The sequence below is a fragment of the Stegodyphus dumicola genome, chromosome 4, assembly GCF_044657685.1.
Source record: "Stegodyphus dumicola isolate Sdum_Otavi_A_Nest chromosome 4, ASM4465768v1".
Taxonomy (NCBI): Eukaryota; Metazoa; Arthropoda; class Arachnida; order Araneae; family Eresidae; genus Stegodyphus; species Stegodyphus dumicola.
In genome coordinates this window covers 169,038,444-169,051,030 of record NC_140771.1, presented here as the reverse complement: position 1 = coordinate 169,051,030, position 12,587 = coordinate 169,038,444, and positions in this window count along the sequence as shown.

Below are 12,587 nucleotides of genomic sequence, written 5' to 3'. Positions count from 1 at the left end.
GCTGGAAATAAGTTTATGTATTCTGCAGTAAAAATTTACGTTCATTCAATTAATTATTTATGTGGACTGATCAGTGCGAGAATGGTTTTGCATACGAACTGAGACTGCAACACATTTCAACCAGTTTTAACCAGCTTCAGATGTTAAAAAGTTCCAGAATTAAGATCTTCTTATTGTAAATGCACCAAGTTTAAATCTTGGCATAAAATTAAATAACTTGGGCATTTAAAGCCCGAAAATTGGGAAATATTATAATTAAGAATTTTTAAATTTTTGCAATAGCATACGTACAAAATAATGATCAACAATTGATTCAAGGCTTTCATACGAATAAAATAATCCGAATGGAATGTAAAAAATTATTACTATTCTCATTTATATTGAAAGTTGTTACACGACCTTGAAAAATCAATATTATAGTTTATAAGGTAGACATGTAACTGAAATTATTAAATGCCACAAAAATGCAAATATAATGAGACTTTTCTATTACGACCACTAACGGCGCCTTCAAGCGATTCTTAGGCCACTTAGATGGTTGCATTAGAGAGGCAAATGTATAAAAGCCTGTTTATTTATGTTGTAGGAAACACTTTTAGAGTTCGCCGTCATGAGATTCTCTATAACCGAATAGTTATGACATAAAGGACGCATTTGGATGATTTTTTACGTGGTAGAATTATCGGCCGTCTGGAATGTGGGCGTACCCAACTGGAAGTATCAGACGAACTTGGAATTGTCCAGAGTGTCATCTCCAGGCTTTGGCAACGATTCCAAGATGATGGTAATGTGAGTAGACGTTACAGCACAGGTCGCACTAGAGTTACAACGCCGAATGAGGACCGGTATTTGGCTGTTACTGCCAAACGAAACAGGCGGAGCACAGCCTCAGACCTGTCTCGTCAGCTCTCTTCAGCCACTGGCACGACAATTTCAAGGCAGACCGTGTACAGACGCTTAGGGCAGATTGGTCTATATGCTCGTAGACCTGTCAGATGCGTTCCACTACTGCAACTCACTGTCGCCTGCGGTTAGCCTGGAAAAGAGCATGCATTGTGTACACCGAAACAGTGGGTTTGTGTGATGTTTTCCGACGAGTCCAGGTTTAGCTTGCAGTCTGAGTTTCGCCGGACTTTCATATGGAAAGCTCCAGGTACCCGTTACCACCAAGACAACATCATTGAACGACACCGTTACGGTGGTGCAGGAGTGCTCGTTTGGGGTGGAATTATTCTGGGCTTCAGAACTGACCTGCATGTTCAAATTGGAACCATGACAAGCCAGATCTATCGGGGCGTCATTCTGGAACAACATGTACGTTTGTTTCGGAGCGCCATGGGCGCACAATTTGTGTTTATGGATGATAACGCCCGTCCTCACCTAGCAAACATCGTAAGCGAATGCCTTCAATCGGAGGATATCGCCCGTATGGACTGGCCAGCATTCTCACCGGAATTGAATCCAGTAGAGCACGTGTGGAATATGCTTGGCCGTCAACCTCCTCCTACATGTCTACCGGAACTTCGGAGAGCATTGCATTTTGAGTGGTGTAATATCCCCCAAGATCAATTAGATCGATAATTTGATACTCAGCATGCCTAGGCGTTGTACGGACTGTATTGCATCGTCTGGGAGACATACAATATATTATTAATCATACCAACCACGTAATATTTTTTTTTTTTTTTTTTTTTGTAAATAGGTTTTTTTTTTTGTAATTTGATCCAGGGAGAAAAAATTGCTAATTTGTTTAATAATATTAAACATATAGCATCGTTTTTTGCTCTTTACCTTTTGTTTAATAAATAAGCTTTGCAAATATGTCAAATTTGTTTTGCTTCTAACTCTTCTTTTGCCTGATTTTGCATTATCCTTAATTTATGGACATGAGTGTATTTGGAGCTCAATTTGGAAAGTAGAATGAATAAGTTTCTTTAATTTGGTTCGGTTTACTTGACTATAACAAAGCGCACGAAAGGTATCTGCCTAAGAGAATGGTTGCCTTCGTGGAGAGCTTCCTAAGGAAAACTAGCTCGTAACCACGTTATATAGGGGAAAAACCACGAAAAGCTGCTTTGCTAGGAATCGAACCCAGATCTAACAACCAGGGTATTCAGCAACTTAACCGCTCGGCCGCTTTTAAGTTTCCATAAGTTTTACACGTAATTGTAATTAATATAACTACTATAAGTAAAAATCCTTTCTAAGATATCCATTAGCCATCCATCAGATTTCAGCCTATCAGCGGCCGAGCGGTAAAGACGCTGAACACTGGTAGTTTAGTCCGAGATTCCAATACCGTGAATGGGCTGGCTGCATGGGCACTTTCGTGGTTTTCCCCATGTGTAACATGTATACGAGCCAGTTTCCCTTAGAAAGTTCTCCACTATGGCATTCCTCCCTTTAGGTAGATAGCCCTCGTGCGCTTTGCCATAATTGAATAATCCTAATCCATCCATGTTTCTTGTTGATTTTTGGTACTCTGTGAAGATCACCACCCTAGAAAGATGATATTCAGTGCAAGCGTTTGTTTATACCCATAGAAATGCCTGTCACTTTTGGAAGTGATCGCCTTAAGGAGATGGTCGCCAATCGTTTATGGGCTACTAGATGGTCCAGCTCTGAGTAGGTTACGCATTGGTGCATTGTAAAATGCATTAAATCCTCTCTAATACGATCATCCACGTTTCTAACTATTTTGGTCTTTGGTGGAAGTGGTCGTCTTAAAGAGATAATGCTCGGTACAAGTGTTAATTTCTACTCTGAGAAATTATTTTGGAAGAGGTCGCCATAAGAGGGTTCATTGCATATTAAATGTTTAAATCCAGATCGCGTGGTTATAGGATCCATTTTAATTAGATTTTAAAATTTTAGTAAAATAAAAAATCTGAAATGTTTCAGATTTTAAATTACGTCCAAAGGGGCCTTTTTTTAAACATTTTGTGTGTTACCTTTATTTATTAAATATCATACTCTTCGCACTTAAACCATAAAATTCAGTTCAAGAGCAGTATCGCAAAATAATTTTAAATTGAGCACATTTTTAGAATTTCCGATTCACAGTCTCATGCGCTGGAGATAAAAATGTTTTTTCTGTACAACATTGCCATGGCTTGCTTTGAAATTCTTGAGTTTGTTAATCAAAAATTCGTTACAAAATATAAAATCGATTATAAAACAAATTCCAAATTTCAAATTTGGGCTTCCAGTTGCCCATATTCGCAGTAGGATTAAGTCATTCGAAACTCGATGGCTTTAGGTACCGTTGTTTTATCACAATATTTGGTGGCAACAGTTTGAAAAGTGAAACGGACATTCAGAGTGGCTCGACGCAAAATCGCAAAATGAAAACATTAGTCCCTCAGGGACTAATAATTTTGAAATAAACCTCTTAAATTTAATAACTGTGGTATTCTTGTTTTCAAACTTATATACAAAATTAAACAATTGTTTCCTGTGCAAATGCGTTACTTTTAATTAAAATCAAATGAGAAAAAAAATTATGCGAAAATTAATGAGGTAAAAAATTTAGTCCTATTCTTATCGCAAACCGTAACTTGAAATTGCATCTACAACTGTTTCTTATACCAAAGCTCAGGATGAATTAGTTTCCTGTTGTGCGTCAATAAATGTTTCACTAAACCGCAGCTTAAGGCTATAACTACATGCGTTGCGTGGAGACCTGACAATGACCGACGCTGGACAACCCGCCTTTCCCCCTGTCTTCCCATGGAGATAGGAAGTAAGATGGAGTCGCCCTAAACAAGTTTCTCCGTACCCTGCTCTGAAGCACCGGCGATCCCTACGTGGTGACCAAAACATTGGGTCATTTACCATTGAGTTCTATGGGATTTGACGCGTTGGGATGTAAATATTTTGTAATTACGTCGTAAATATACATATAAATGTATATATTTTCTTTTTCTACAACACTTCAGAGTCCTAAGTATGTGAAAACAACATATTTTTAAACAACATTTCATTCTGAACGGAATTAAATGCTATACTTTTCAGAGGACAGTTTTCTCAGAATGGTTTAATTTGAATGAAATGTTTTCACAACTTTTCGTTAATTACATTAGAAAAATAATTTAAGGTAATTCGATTTTATTCGGTTAAGGTACAAAAATTAAGATCAAAGTTTATTGTATTATTAATATTAAAATTATGCATTATTTCTTTTCTATTTATAGAGCTTCTTCCTAAAATACTTTCTTAAATGTGACATGATTTTTTGGCTTTTTTTAAATCGAAAAATGTAAGTCAATTTATAATTAATGCTCTATTCGGTTCATTTTAAATTAGAGAATTATTAGGAATTAAATAGTATTTGACTTTCTCTGAACATTTCTGAAAGGGAATAAAATGAGTTTTTTTTTTTTTTTTTTTAAGTATTATTTAAAACTTGTAACTGAGTTATTATAAAATGTAAAGGGAATAATTCTTTTAATTATACTTATCAGATTTTTTTTTACCCTTCATTTCAACAATACATATTCCAAAACTCTTTATTACGTTGTTAAGTGCGCATCTCATAGCATTTGCTTTACAATACCTTTTAACAGATTGCTTTCAAATACGAACAATTCTTGCTTAAATAGTTTTATAACGTATTTGTCAACAAGATTTCAATTTATGTTTACAATTCAATATTAAGGTTATTATATATTTAGATAACATTTATAATCGTTATAAATTAGATTTCTTCACAGTACTTTCACAGTTGTTTATAAGTGAATAAATTCTTCATTTCAAATACATTTATAAATAATTTAATGAATATTTAAGTATTTTGTCAAAGGCAGATACATGCTTTTTGCAAGCACATGCATAAATACCCATACATATTTCCTATTTATCATTTCCGGCATGTGCAAATCTTTAATTTCTGTGCATTCACTATATTTTTCGTGTAAAGTAATTTACACTAATTTAGCATACACCCGAAAGTTTTACATAAAAAATATATATGAATATAATTTGAATGAAAATTATAAGTATTATTTTTAATACCCACTCAAAGGTCAGTTTTTCATCAAAATTCCTCCACGATGGCATCTCTCTGTTTAGGCAGATAGCCCTTGCATGCGTTACTCTATTTAATAAAAACTTAATCTGACCTATGTGCCTAATTACAAATATTTTAACATACATAATTTTATATTTATAAAACGTGTAAGCCCAAAGTGATTATTTTTCAGATATATAAAATTAAAACGATGGGTTTAAAATGAGCAGCAATAAAGCCTCTCCTCTAAAAAATTTTAAAAGGTACATGTTACAATAATATATGGATGTGAAAAAAATTTGTTTTATTTAAAACATTTTGACGTTTGGAAAATAAAATAAAAGTAGCGAATACACTATCAAGGGTATCGAAAGACGTATATAATTTTAAATGTACCGTAAGGTATTTTTCATTCTTTAAGCATAACATTTTTCTTAAAATCTATATTTTTGTAGTGCAACAGCTTATCATTTTATAAAACAAATTCATAATCAAAATCGCTGTTGTTAGTTATCGAAAAATAACCAAGATGTGATTTTTGCGTAAATGTCACTAAACTATACAAATTGCTATTATCCATCACACTGAATGTTTCTTTCATGCGAAAGTGTCCCTTTTTCGATTTCTATGGAACTGTCGTGTGTCGAAATACTTTCAGAATCTTGTCAAGCGAGCTTCTGAATGTAAACAAAGAACACCCCATCTGGTGACCCAAGCTTCAAAGCAGTGCTTCCCTTTTAGCGCGGGTTGGCCCCTCCTCCTTTTTCTACCTCCATGTACTCACTTTCCCGCCAAACGAGTACAGAGGAAGGGATGCATCGTTGCCATAGTAACCAGACTGGTAGGTAGTCTTACAGATTTGAGTCTTTATCGCTCAACGTTCGTAGCGCCATCTGTTATTAAAAATCGACATGAGAAAGAGGTATTAAACCCTCTTAAGAGTTTGTTTAGAAAACTGCTTGTTGATTGTAGCGAATTCCCGGATTAGCTTTCTTTTAGCTGTTTTGAATTAACTTTTGTTGAACTTTTGAGTAGTTGAAAGATAACTGCTGTGAGATATTGTAATACTGAAAGAATTTCTGAGGGAATTTAAGCATTTTTATTGTGGTAATAATAAAACTGTGTCCGTTTTTCGTCGGACTTGTGCATTCAATTCAAACGAACCCGTACGCACGCAACAATTTTTGGTGTCAGGAGTCGAGTTTTTGAATGCCATTTACAAGAGCGATGGAAGACTAATTCAGGCAATTGATGACTGCATTTTCTGCTTTCCAAGAAAAGATGGAAGGGGCCGTTAACTCCGTTAAAGCGGAAATGAAATTAGGCCAAGAATCAGTTAAAAAGAGGAGATGGAGTGTGTTCAAAGAATGATTGAAACAGGTCAAGAGGAAATAAAAAGAGAAAGATAATTTAAAGAAGTTCGTAGCGACGGCAGGGAGCAATTCGGAGGGCTTTAAATTTCTACCCATGCCTACTCGTCCTTTTCTGAAACGATCTATATATGATGGGAAGACCTCCTGGCAAGTATATAAGACGCAATTTTCTATAGTGGCGGACGCAAATGGATGGGATTCCCAAGCTAAGGCCTGTCATCTCGCCGCTTCTTTAAGAGCAGACGCAGCGGATATCCTTCAGATTCTTTCCAAAAACAAAAGGTTAGATTTCGAAGCTCTGTCCGGCGCGTTGGAGCTGCGCTTTGGGGAGAAGTGTTTAAAAGACTACAGCAGGCTCCAATTAAAATCTCGTCAACGGAAGCCTACTGAAACACTTCAGGAGCTCTCCACGGATGTAGAAAGGCTGTCACATCTCGCCTTTTTTGAGTGCCCGACAGAAATAAGAGAAATCCTGTCTCTGCAATACTTCATCGACGGCATCCGAGATCCTAAAATACAGAAGGCTCTACGAATGGCGGATGTAAAGGACATAAAAAGCGCTCTGTTGTACGCCGTGAAATTCGAGGCAGCGCAGCAAGCTACTCGTAGAGATCGCTACCCACTCAGAGCTTTGCGAGTCCACGAGCCTGTGGATCAATTAATGGCTCGTTTAGATGATTTATCCAGACAAGTCAATGCTTTGATACGGAGTAGGAGTAAGAACAAAGTGGATCTAAGGTGTTGGAAATGTGGTTCTGAAAGGCTCATACGACGGCACCGCAGAATACTCCAGGGCACGGATAATATAACGGATGATTTGACAAGACCAGTGAATGCTTTGAGACGAAATATTGGTGAGAAGAAACCAACCATAAAGTGCTGGAACTGCGGTGTTGAAAGCCACATACGAAGGAACTGCAGAACACCCCAGAGCACACAAAATAAGAGAGGCAGGTTAAGCAGACAATTAAATGCCATGGGACGGAAAAGGATTGACAAGAAACTAAAGTGCTGGAACTGTGGAGCTGAAGGCCACATACGAAAGAATTGCAGAACACCGCAGGGTACGAAAATTGAGACTATTTCACAGCAACAACGCAGGAAACAAATTAGTGACCATATCGAGGAACTGAGGTTGCCAGAGAATGAAAAACACCCTTTTAGAGCGCTCAAGATTTTCAGCAGTGAGTGGCAACAGTAATGGACTATTCATCAATGGGCATATCGACGGAGTTCTTTGCAATATGATCATTGACACAGGAGCTAATGTTACGATCATTCGGAAAGATTTAGCTCAACAATTAAAAGATAAACTGATTTGGACGTCATCCTGAGTTACCCTCCAGACTGCGTCTGGCGAAGAAATCTCCATAGCTGGGAAGTTAAACGTGAGCATCACGTTTGGAAGTGCCGCTTACCATCACACGGCATATGTAGCAGAGATCACTGATTCTGGCATACTCGGACTCGACTTTTTAAGGAAATACAATTTTTCCTTAGACTTCAAAAACAACAAACTGCTGTCAACATCTGAGGACACGACTATCCATCGTCAGAAGGGATTCTCACCTGGAAACGCCTACGCCTTGTCTGAAAGACCCAGCTCAAAAAGCTGCCGAAATCATACTAGGGTCGGAGAAAAACACGAGACTACCGGCTATTCTTCATCCGAGATGCTCTTCGTTCGAGACCTTCGTCAGCCTCGTGACCGCCTGTTTGGTCGCCCTACGGATGCACCTTCATCGCCTGAGGTATACATCCAAGATGTCCAGGCTCGGTTTGAGGTGATGCACCGTTCTGCACGAAAGCGAGTCATCTTGGCGACGTAGAAGGTGAAGACCACATACGACACGAGAGCTACTGGACATAAATTCAAAGAAGGAGACAAGCTGTGGTTGTGGAACCCAATTCAACGAAAAGGACTCAGTCCTAAGTTACAGTCACCTTCGGATGGTCCATATACAGTGCACAGACTGAATGACGTCATGGTTCGGATCCGTAAGTCTTCGAACTCTAAACATAAAGTCGTTCATTACGACAGGCTAGCTCATTACTATGGCCATAGTACGTAGTATAAATAATTGTAAATAATGTAAGACCATGGTCTTTTTGTTTCTAAATGTGAAGTATTTGATTTGTATTTAGTATTTGATTTGTATTTAGTATTTGATTGCATTTATTGTTCATGTTTTTTTTTGTTATTGTAATGTAATGCTTATTATTGCATTTATGCTGCAATCGTCCATAGAGTGAAATAGTGTTCTATTTTGTTGTTTTATGAGTTTCCTGTGATTAAAATTATATGGTGGTGTTCTCTAGTCTTCAGTGGCTCCGGCGGTGCAATATTTGGATACACGGATTAGGGTTGTGCTTCGGTTATAACGTCCTAAGTGCTATATCGCACATCATTCATATTAATCGATTATTGTATTCATAGTGAAAGGTTGGTGCTCAGAATTAATTCATATAAAACCAAAAATAACATACAACGGTAAGGCACTTTCTGGTTTTGCTGTAAATGCAATCAGTGCAGAAGCAACAACAGTTCAAGCTGTTATGCTATGTTCATTAGGGTGAAGTGCAGAAGAACCTGTTTTAATGCACTTTCTATAGTATGTGTAGAATATATACATACTATAGAAATACCTTTTGTATAGTATGCAAAAAATGTTAATGATTTTAAATAGTGTATGAAATGATTATGCTAATCTGCCGTTATCCTAAAATGCAGAAACTAAAAATGTATATATACATCCGCATATGATCGAAAAAAATAGTGTTAAGGAAATATTAGTATTATTATGAAATATTGTAGCCATTATGTGATATTTAATTGTGAAATATTAAAATATATTAAATATTTTTTATTGACTGCAAATTGCAGTTTTATTACTTTTCGTTTGATATATTGATTTGATATTGTTATATTTCGTTTGACTGTGTCTCTCTTCCAAACACTGTGTAATTCGCGTTATTTTAAATATTGCCGTTATGTATGTTTATTAGATTATCTCAATAAATGAATGTTGGAAATAAGGTTTTTATTTTTTATTAAATTTAAGTATAATCTATTTTCTTCGTTTACTTTTTATGGGCTTGTGATAACAAAGAAATTCGTAATAAATAGAAACAAAAAGTTTCATCGCGTATTATTTAACGAAGAGCTTACTTTAAGGTACTTAGCTTACTATCGTATACTATATATTATTTAAATTATTTCTGTACAGTAACAAAAGGAAAGTTATTGATTATAAAAAGTGCATGAAATAATCATTGTAATCTACCACTATTCTAAAATGTAAGAAACTAAAAATAAGTAAATACATTAACATATGATCGAAAGAAATAGTGTTAAGATATATCAGCATTACTAGTGAATACTGCAATCCATAATTATTGCACTTTTAATTGCTTACTATTTAAAAAACACAAATATTTTTTTATTAATTGGAAATTTTAGTTCTGTTACCTTCCTTCTGCTATTCAAACACTGCTAGTTCATGTTTTTTCTTAAATAGTGCTGTCATGTATGTTGTTTGTTAGGTTTTTATTTCATTTTAGATATGAATATGGGAAAATCGCCTTCCGGTAAAAGCCCGAAACGAGGTATTACTTAATGATAGGATTTTACATTCGCAGATATATTGTATATAATGTGTCCAAAACACACTTTTAATTTTTTAATTGGTAACATAAATTGTAAAAGTGATTGAAATAAAGTATGATTGTATGGGTCTTACAATTATTTTTCAGAGTTACATGAAATAAAAATAAAAAACGCAATATTTATGCCATTTCACAAATAAGATCCCATGTAAAAAAAAGCTGAACTAATGCACAATTATCTTGATAGCTACTGAAGAGATTTCAATCTGTAATAACGGCTATTACTGATTTGGGATCCATTTTCGATCTATCAATATCAGGTATTTTTATTTTAACATTTTCTCCAGAAGTAAGTTTCGGATAGTTTTTAGTAGGCGCAATCTTCATCTCCTTCGCCTGCTTCCCAAGTCCTCCACTAGCTGTCTCTCAAAACACTTTCATATTTTGAACTTAGTTGATAATCACACCCGTTGTGTCAGAGCATATTATCTGGTTCTTCTTTTTTCAATTTGAACTTTAGTATCCACTTCTATCGTTATGCATGATTCTTTTTTACATATATTATTACTAGCTTGCGATTCTAAATCAACTGTTGATTCAAGATTAGTGCTTTCATCTTCTGTATTAACCATGCATTCATATTTAATATTTGTAATTTTTTTCTCTTCAGTCTCTCAAGTCCTCTTCAGTCGCCATGTTACTAATCAAATTACTTGGCAAAACTGAGTTAGCAAGTCCCAGCTTGATAGAACAACCAAACATAACTTCGTAAGGTGAACATTAAATTCCCTCGTGATATGCTTTGTCTTATTTGTTTTTATTCATGTAGCCAACACGTTCTCAACGTCTTGGTTTGTCCGTTCGATAGAACCTTAAGATTGACTGTGTCTCTTTACCGTAAACTATTTTTATATCACTCCAAATTTCACATAAACTGTTTATGAGTTGGTTGCAAAATTCCCTATCATTGTTCGAATGGAGAATATTCGGACCTCTAGAAGTTGTGAAAATATCCAGAAGGTGATATGCTACTTTATCAGCTCTTTTTATACGCAAACTTCGGAGTCGGACGAATTTTGCAAGATCATCTTGATACACTAAAAGGAACAAAAATCTGTTAGGTCGACTTCGCATCGAGAATTCATTTGCTATGCACAGTTGGTTTGATTACAATTCCCATTTTCACAGTTTTTTTTTTTATTTTTCTGACATGGTTCACGTAGTCAAATACGTGGCGATATATTTTACTGTTACACTCTTGTACTTGCGATCCAGTTTCTTAATCATACTGGTTCTTCAACCATGGGCAACTGCGATACGAGCGTCGTGTATGACGTTGAAGACTTCATCATTTGTAACATGCAGGATTTCTGCAGATATTGGTGCTAGAAGTTTCACCTCTTCTCCAGTGTTTAGAATATCATCGCGTTTCAAATTTCTGTAATGAACTTTTTCTTTCCTTCACATATTTTGCTTCTTTCACTTCATTTATTAAAGACGTGTATTTGTCATTTGTTAAATAAAAGATGTTATCGTGGTTATTGTTTATAGATTCTGATAAAATGTGGTAAAACATTTTCACATAACATTACTAATTTCCTTTCATCAAAATATCCCCCCCCCTAATATGTTAAAATGAAAACAAACTGCTTCTACTTTAGATCGTAGCCGCTTACACTTGTTTGAATTCTCTTGAAGACTGGAAATGGCGTCAATAAGGAGGGAAAGGAACAGAAAAGTGTTGCCACGGAATTTGCATGCCCAGGCTTATTTAAGTTTGATTTAAATCCCTCATTTCGGGCTTTTACTGGAAAGCGTTGGTAATTCTTAGGTTTTACCGTAGAAGCTTGGTAAAAGGCCGAAATGGAATCGTATTAAAGCATAGTTCGGACTTTGACCAAGCCACTTTAGTAAAAACTAGGTTTTACCGGTAAAACCTAGGATTTACCAGACTTCGGGATTTTACACTAACACATGCACAAATATATAGAGGAGTAAAAGTTTAAAATAGAGTGTCCCTTCATAATTTTGGCTATTTTTTTAGAACGACAAGAATGGCGCCAAAAAGCAATGTTTCCAAGATGGCTCAAAACAATGCTGAAAATGTATGTTACAAAAATAACAAAAGTACTCACCTTGCATGTTCGTGGCTACGTCTCATCGTCATCGTCACATAACTGCTGCCCATGCATAATGCAAATCATATAGTCCCTGAAACGATCTTCCTCCTCCTCCCGATTGATTCTAGTATTGGTGATGGCACAAAAACTCGTCAAAGTAAGAATACAAATTGTCATCCGACGATTGCCGAAGATCCCGCTTGCGAAACTTACGCTTAATGTAGCTCACATGCCCTCAATGGTGTTGAAATGAGCGCCAGTTTCAAGCACCTTCCTAGCAACAAAACCATTCACAGATATGCGATTCATCGCTAAGCTCGACCAGATTCATATCTTTCGTGAAAACTTGACATTCACAGCAAGAATTAATTATACCTTCATTCAATTACAACTTTCCCAGACTTTCGCTCTAAATCATTAAAAAAACAGTATTTATCTTGCCGGACATACTTTTTCGTGGAAGTGACGAGACAACAATTA